This window comes from Montipora capricornis, chromosome 13 (assembly GCF_036669925.1).
Source record: "Montipora capricornis isolate CH-2021 chromosome 13, ASM3666992v2, whole genome shotgun sequence".
NCBI classification, from domain to species: Eukaryota; Metazoa; Cnidaria; class Anthozoa; order Scleractinia; family Acroporidae; genus Montipora; species Montipora capricornis.
In genome coordinates this window covers 8,215,578-8,224,250 of record NC_090895.1, presented here as the reverse complement: position 1 = coordinate 8,224,250, position 8,673 = coordinate 8,215,578, and positions in this window count along the sequence as shown.

Below are 8,673 nucleotides of genomic sequence, written 5' to 3'. Positions count from 1 at the left end.
TTTCCATCTGAACTGGCGGGTAGCACGCCTCATACAGTTCGATGTAATTATTTTGTAAAGTCGGTCTAACCATGTAGTTAATTCTTCATAGTGATGATGATGATGATAGTATACTAGTTTTAGTATTTTCCATCTGAACTGGCTGGTGGCACGCCTTATACAGTTCGGTGTAACTTGTAAAGTAGGTGTAACCCATTGGTGTCCAAACCGGCCAGACGATTTTACTCGTCAATGGGTAACCCCTGGGAGTCAATGGGTTAATCATTAACCATTAACCCATTGACGTCCAAACCGGCCGAAACTGGCCAGACTTAGTATTTACTCTGTCTAATGCCAGACGATTTTACTCATCAATGGGAGTCAATAGGGTAATCATGCAGTTAATTTGTCAGAGCATTTTAATCTGTAGTATTCTCTATTTTAACTGGCGGATGGCACGCCTTATATGGTTCGATGTAACTTGTAAAGTAGGTCTAAACATGCAGTTAATTTGTTATAGCATACGGTGAAGTATTTTCCATCTTGTTCTGTAGGAAAACGTGTTTGAAGAACTTAGATTCAAGTACACTACTATAGGAACTTGCCTTCAAACAATGCTTAACAATTTTTTCACCACAGTTTAGTGTGGTTGGTGCATCATTAGTATATGTTGTTTGATAATAGTATTGGGCGCAGTTCAGATACCAAACCTAATAACTTAAATCAATTACATGAAAATACAATGTAGCGTATGAATCATTGTGGAATGGCGGAGTCATTCTCCTAGCCGCTATTTCAACTTTCAGGCAGGTTCGATTTACATGTAGATACTGAATTTTTCTTATATGAAACGTAAATTTCTGTGAGCAGGGATATTGAAAGTATACAGTGCATATACTTGTGACGTATTAGATGGCAATTATTATATGTTGTCCTAAGGTCAGCCTAAGTTTTATTAATTCCCAATCAAATGTTTGGTATCTGAACTCAGCCTTGACTTATCCGTTGACTTTAACATTGCCAAGTTTACTGCTGTAAGAGATATTTTGTTACGCTTTTGGGATTCAAAATGTGCATTCATCCAAAAGAATCGTTGTATTGGCAAAAACAAAAAGCTGTGGTATTTGAGGCAACCTGAAACCACTTCTACAGGTTACATTTCCAAAGTATTATAGAAAGGCAAAATAATTTCAACAATTTAAAGAGATGACTGTAATAATTGACAGAGGCCTTTGATATACCTCATATTACCGTTGCTCCAAACTAAACAATGTAACTAATTAAAATTAATTTAGGATTTAAATACATGTATATCTGTCATTACTAGGAACTTACTTTCACGCAAGTTAATTATTTATTAAGATGAGTAATAATTTTCTGCTAGTTGTATTGCACTAGGTTGTTACTAATTTCTGCATCAGGGCACAGTGTCTGTTTCGGCCACGAATTTGAACAAAAACGTTGAGTCATTCTATCATCTTATTTACCTTACCTACATTTTTTTGCATGTAACATTTGTATTTCGAGTGCATTATGAGAGTGGATTATTTTCGGCATTAGTTTCTAAGGAATAATTCACCTATGAGTTCCAACGAATGGAGGCACTGTCTAAAGGGCAATAAAACAGCTTCATGAATATACTGCAAATACTGTATGTCCATCCAAGTCCATCTCAATGTGCACTTGTATTAGTAAAAATTGAGAATGTGACATTTTATAGCATATGTTTAGATAATTAAACCTGCTTTATTTTATTATTGAAATGCTTGTTGCAGTATTCAATCAACAGAGTTTCAAGGGTGTGTCATCTTCCATCTCAAGGAAAATACCAAACAGATTCTTTGATTACATTTGCTAATTTCAGCAAAAAAGTGATGGAAAAGCATTCACCTCTGGCCTAATTAAAGAACAGTGGTGTAAAATCACATTTTAATCATTTTGCTATTACAAGCAAAATTAATGTTTTGGATCACATCTGTTATCTTTACCAAACGCTACATGTATATTGTTCACATTTGCTACTTTAAGCAAAAATGATATTGTTATCACATTTGCTACAGTGAGCAAAAACATAATTTTATTTTTTGATTACAGGGCTACCCGAGAAAATAGTCAAATTTCCTATCGTAAACAAGCATGAAAACCTGGTTCTTTGACTGCATTGCATTTTGCAATTATGTGAAAAAAAGTCGTATTTTGGTTACATTTAATATCCCGAGCAAATTTCTACAAAAATACATCCTTGAACACATTTGCTATACTGAGAAAAACCCTGCAAAACTATACGATTGGCCACATTTGCTATTCTGAACAATCTCTGCAAAAATTCATGTTTAAACACATTTGCTGCTTCGAGCAAACGGGTACAAAAACTAATATTTGCTCGCTTTTACTCATCTTGTAAATAGGTGCAATGATGAAAGTGTGATCAAATTTACAACTTCAGGAAAAGTACTTGCAAAATTTTAGATTTAACATCATGTTTACTACCCCTCTAAATGTCACAAAAATACCATGTTATCCGTACTTTTACTCACAACAGCAAATTTAAAACAAATGTGACATTTACGAGCGTTGCCTTGGGTGGAAAAAGTGTGGCAAATGTGATCTTTGCTTTTCAGCAAATCTAAGCAAACGTGCACAAAAGTGGCATTTGCCAAGCATTTCTCCACATTTGCTATATGTGAAAATCCGTTTTTTCGTCCAGTGTAACTAACTTTCATAAGGTCAGTCAAGATGGCGTTAAGGAATTTGCTTCTAAGCATTTCAGAAAGCCCTGTTGTCTCGATCCTCTGCCGGCATCACTACTTAAGGATTGCTTTCCTGTACTCCTACCTACTATTACCCGGATGGTTAATTTGTCATTGTCAACTCGTTAGATGTCTGCTGCCCTAAAGATTGCTTCTCTTTCACCTACATTAAAGAAACCAACTGCTGATTTCAAGCAGTGCACAAAGTTTATTTCTCAGCTGGTTGAAAAGTCTGTTGCAGTTCAACTGACGAAACATGTCATGACCAACCATCTTGACGAGACGTTTCAGTCAGCATACAAAGAATTTCATTCAACTGAAACAGCACTACTTAGAGAACATAATGACATCTTGTGTTCTTTGGATCAAAACAAGTTGGTTATACTACTCTTATTAGACCTTTCAGCAGCATTTGATACGATGGATCATGCAATACTAATATCCCGACTCTCGAACCGTTTTGGGGTGAGGGGAAGTGCATTGGCTTGGTTTAAGTCCTACTTAACCTCCCGCCAACACTTTGTTAATGTAGAAGATGGCATGTTATCAAGGCGACCGTTGTTGCGTGGGGTGCCTCAGGGGTCTGTACTGGGCCCACTGCTGTACCTTGTCTACACTGCGCCGATTCCTGATATCAACAAAAAGCATTACTTACTATACCATCTGTACGCTGACGACACGCAACTATATATTTCCTTCAACACCAATTGTTGTGCTGATCTATATGAGGCAAAGTTGCTTATTGAGCGCTGTGTTAAAGAAATTGACCTCTGGATGAGCAAGATGAAAACCTATTGAAACTTAACCAAGATAAAACTGAACTTGCTGTTATTAGCTCCAAATTTCGAAATAGACCAACTCTTGAATATGTTCGGGTCGGTGATGAGTTCATTGCTCCTAATTTGTCTGTACGTAACTTAGGAGTCATTATGGACAATTGCTTTGGCATGGAAAAACATGTAAAAAAGATACGTAGTGAGGGAAATTATCATCTCAGGAATATATCAAAGATCCGCAAATATCTCACCCAGGACTCTGCTCAAATTTTCATCCATGCTTTTATTAGCTCTAAGCTTGACTATTGTAACTCACTTTTATATGGTATTCCAAAATACTTAGTTTGTAGATTACAGCGGCTCGCATTGTCACGTTAACAACGCGGTACGATTCCATTACCCGAATAATGTTCAAGCTACACTGGTTCCCCGTTCATTCACGTATTATTTTTAAGCTCCTGTTATTAGTCTATAAAGCACTCAATGGCAAAGCACCCTCTTACATTTCTAGTCTCCTGTGCCATCGTATGAGCTCTCGGTCTTTACGTTCCAGTGGGCAAGAACTGCTCACTGTGCCAATGGCTAAACTAAAGACTTATGGAGATCGAGCGTTCAGCATTGCTGCGCCAAGGCAATGGAATAATTTGCCTCTTAGCATTCGTAAATCTCCATCAATCGCTATTTTTAAAAGACATTTGAAGACTTATCTTTTAAAAGAAGCCTATGGTTTTTAATTCTTTTCTTTTTTCAACTTTTATTTTTTGTATGATGTACCCTGTATATATAAGCTCTGTAACTATTTATCTCGGTATTTTATTATAGTTTTTAGCTTTCAAGTTCTATGTTAATCTGATTATTGTAAAGCGCTATGAAAGAGTAGCTGAATAGCGCTATATAAATTATTGTTATCATTATTATTATTATTATATTATTATTATTATTATTATTATTATTATTATTATTATTATTATTAAATTCACCTTGGTTAAGGTCATTCCTAAGCAGAACTTGCTTAGCCATACTCAACTTTCTATGAAATGGCTATTTATTTGAACGAGAAACAACCAACCAAATTTTAACAAACCTGAACATGGTGTATGTTTCCATTTATTGCCGAATTTATCAGAAATATGGCGCAACATCTCACTCTAGGCCGGTAGAAATTAAGGGTTTCCTTCTCGTGAAATATAGCATATTTCCAGCCAATTCTTCTCATAACTAGAATTCCTCAAAAACACAGTCTCGGAAAAAAAAGTGTTGAAACACTTTGCAATACCTTTCCCTCCCGCACAATGTTGTTTGGGCAAATGGGCTTAGAAACCCGCTGTGAAACAACATTGTGAAGGGAGAGTAGGCCGCGGAAGCTTCACATTTTTATAGTCGTGTATTGTTGCAAGGAATGTTTTCAAAGACTGTAGCTTTCCTTAATGCAAACTCAGCTGTTATGTTAGCACACCACGAGTTTGTGACAATGTCACGCAATGATGTCACATCTTCCCCCTTTTACAAAAAGTATCTAACGGCAACAAGTGAAACTTCTAACAAAGCATCGGGAAATGATTAGTGGCAAGATGGCACTAACGGAAGAAAGGAAATGATTAACATGAACGTTCAAGTGCATTATGCAATGCAGTGCTTTTTTTTAAACGCTAGGGAAAAGGGAAAAAAAGAAAAGCAAAATCTCTAAAAAGTAAAGTAGTCTTTTCTTGTGCTTTTATGATGTAGCCGGATTGTTTCTGCATTGGAGAGTGTGGTCCACTTTTCTCTCCCTGCAAGCGGCTGACAGGGCGCGATGTAACATTCTTCTTTCCTGGCAGTAAATTACTTGAACTGGTGTCTTCTTGGCGGGTCTATGCCAAAGAGGTCCTAGCGTTGGCGGGAGTTTGCTGGCCATGTATCGCATTTGGTGTTGTCTGTTACGTCTGAAGGTTGTGTCAGCTGATTGAACTTCATAAGCATCTTTTGTGAAGTCTCTTTGTAACCTGGGCCTAATGTCGCAAGAATTCTGACAGAGTACAAATGGTTTCATGAGGACAGTATCACCAGGCTTTAGAATAAGGGGGTCACGAGCTGTGTAGTTATAGTACTTCGCTTGCCTCTGTTGGTTTGAACGAAGGCGCATAGACTCGAAGAGGGATAACTGGATTCCTGGGCTGGAGTGGGGATTGTTTGGTTGGTAGCACGGTTCTGGTTCTTCTTCCCAAAGGTCTTTGTGCTGGGCTGCTGTCCACGTCTTGGGTGGGTGCATTCCTGATGTTGAGCAGGGTCAAGTACTGATCTTCACCTGACTTGGTTGTTTTACGGTACATCCGCTTGGCATCTTTCACAGCTGCTTCGCTGCTTTCAGTGAATTTTCTGAATTCATCAGATACAAACTGAGGGCCATCTCCAGTAACCAGTATCTGGCCAGTTGAAGACTTGGTGTTGTACAGGCAGTCTATTTCCCAGGAAATGGACCTGTAACAGAAAGCGACAAGAACCTCCTTGTTCTTGAAGGTGAACAGATCTGGTGAAATCTTTTGCCATGGGCTGTCGGGAATTTTGTGACTCATAAGTGACTCTTTAAGAGGGGTCTGCTTAAATTCTCTGCAAGCCTCAAGCTTTGGATCCACTCTTTTACTGCTTTGTTCATACCAGGCCAGAACACCTGGACATGTGTCCTCCGCATGTAGGACCTGATGCTTTGATTGCCACAGTGGTTGTTTTTTTTTTTTTAATTTGCGACCTTAGACTTTTGGGGATGACCAGCCGCACTACACAAAGGACTAAACCGTCAGTGATAGCCAGTTCATCGTCAATGCTGAAATAGGGCGCAACAAGGGGCGGTAACGCTGATTGATGGTCTGGCCAGCCTTCTTGGATCGTTTGCTTTAGTTGCTATAGCGTCAGATCATTGTTAATGCTGGTGCAGGGAGGGGAGGCTTAATAATAATAATAATAATAATAATAATAATAATTCATTAATTTATATTGCGCTTTTTAACATACAATGATCAAAAGCGCATCACAGCATTAAAATATACTAAATATGTACGAAACTAAATTAAACAATAATAAAGTCATTCAGCGCTAAAGGCTAAAAGCTAACTTAAAAAGATATGTTTTAAGACAAGATTTAAAAGTTAAAATCGAATTAATATTGCGCAAGCTTGTAGGGAGGGCGTTCCACAGTGTAGGCGCAGCTACAATAAAAGATCTGTCACCAAAGGTTTATTTTTCCTTTTTCCATCTGGATGTAATAGAATAATGCTAGAATTGGACCGCAGTGAATAACGTGCATGCTTTCTTACATTAATACCATTCAGTGCTTTAAAAATTAAAAGTAAAATTTTAAAATGTATTCTATACTTCATGCAAGACGGGCATAATATGATCATATTTGCGGCTCGAAGTTAATAACCTGGTTGCAGCGTTCTGTACCCTCTGCAGTTTGGATATTTCACAGTCTGGAAGTCCATAAAAAAGGCCATTGCAATAGTCAATTCTGCTTGTGAAAAAAGCGTGAAGAACCATTTCTAATTTATCTTTTACTAAAAATTTACTTATTCTTTTAATATTGTGGAGCCAGAAAAATGCCGCACTACAGGACTTAGAAATATGGGTAGACATGGAGAAATTGGAGTTGAACCAGGAGCCAAGATTGCGTACTTCAGACACAGGCTTAATGTCAATTGTGCCAACACGGATCGTACAAGGATTAATTTTCAACAATTGCTGTCTAGATCCAATAATAAGAAATTCAGTCTTATCATCATTAATTTTTAATTTATCCTGGTACATCCATTTTCTTAAGTCACCAATGCATCTTTCCATGGCGCACACCGCCTCTGCCTGATCCGTCGGACTGTTGGGCTTAAAAGACAAGTAAAGTTGAGTGTCATCAGCGAAGCAATGAGCGTCAGGTAGGTGCGCTTGTATTATCTCGAAAAGCTTAGAGACGTAAACCATAAAAAGAAGCGGACCCAGACAGCTTCCCTGTGGAACACCGAAGCGCAAATCGAAGCTATTCGATTTAACCCTATCGAACAGAATATGTTGGCTACGCCCTAACAAGTATGACGAAAACCACTCTAGAGATCTCCTGCGTATACCAAAGCTTGTGCTCAGGCGTCTAAGCAAAATTCCTTGATCCACCATAATTCGTGCCTTTGAGTTACTGCACTTTGATGTCATAGGCCAGCGCACGCACTAGCATGCCTGGGAAACGCTTTGGGGTTCTTTATGATCGCCACGAGAGGTTAATGGTCATAATTAGTGTCAAAGATCGGCCAAACGTGTACTGGTGCCATGAATCAAGCGCAAAAACTATAGCAAGCATCTCCTTCTCAATAGTTGCATATCTGGTCTCGTTATTGGACTCTGTTCGCATACGCTATAAGCGAGAGAGCGTCCCTCTTGTAGAAGATCGGCTCCTAGCCGTTGTCCACTAGCATCACACTGGATGGAGAGCTCCTTGTTATGGTCGAAGTAGGCCAGCACTGGGGCCAGCGTTAAAAGATGTTTGACTTCCTCAAAAGCCTTGTCATGAGCAGGGTACTACGAAAATTCAATGTCGGGACGAGTGAGGTCGCAGGTGGGTCTGATGACATCAGTCAGTTTGGGTACAAGTCGTGACAAGTAGTTTACAGTTCCTTTTAGTCTTTAAACTCCGGCCTTGTCTGTGGGTGGTTTCATCCTGAAGACTGCTTCAACCGTTGAAGGGTCGGGCTTCAAGTCCTTGTTGCTAATCCCAGTAGTGTAGTGGGCTGCCAACTTGAGGAACGATACGTGATACAAATAAAACAATAAGCGGTTCTGTCTTTCCGTTTACGGGACCGGAGTAGAAATGACGACAGCAGTAATAACTGACGAGGTTTTCCATGCTCCCTTGCCACCATGTAACAAGCTAGAACGGGCGATACGGACAAGACTCCACACACGTACTTAGCAAGATTACGAATCAACAAGACTAGCTTTCTTTTGTGCAAACCGAGCTATGATGTCAGCACACCACGAGGTTGTGATGTTGTCACGCAATATTGTCACATTACAAAAATTAACGTTTCACTTTAGTCGTTGAGGTGAATATGTGCAATTGTCCCCTTTACATTGTAGTTTGTGAAAGATGTCGTCAAGAAGAGGAATTGGGTTACTTCGAACCTTCAACTGAAGACAGAGATTGTAAAATT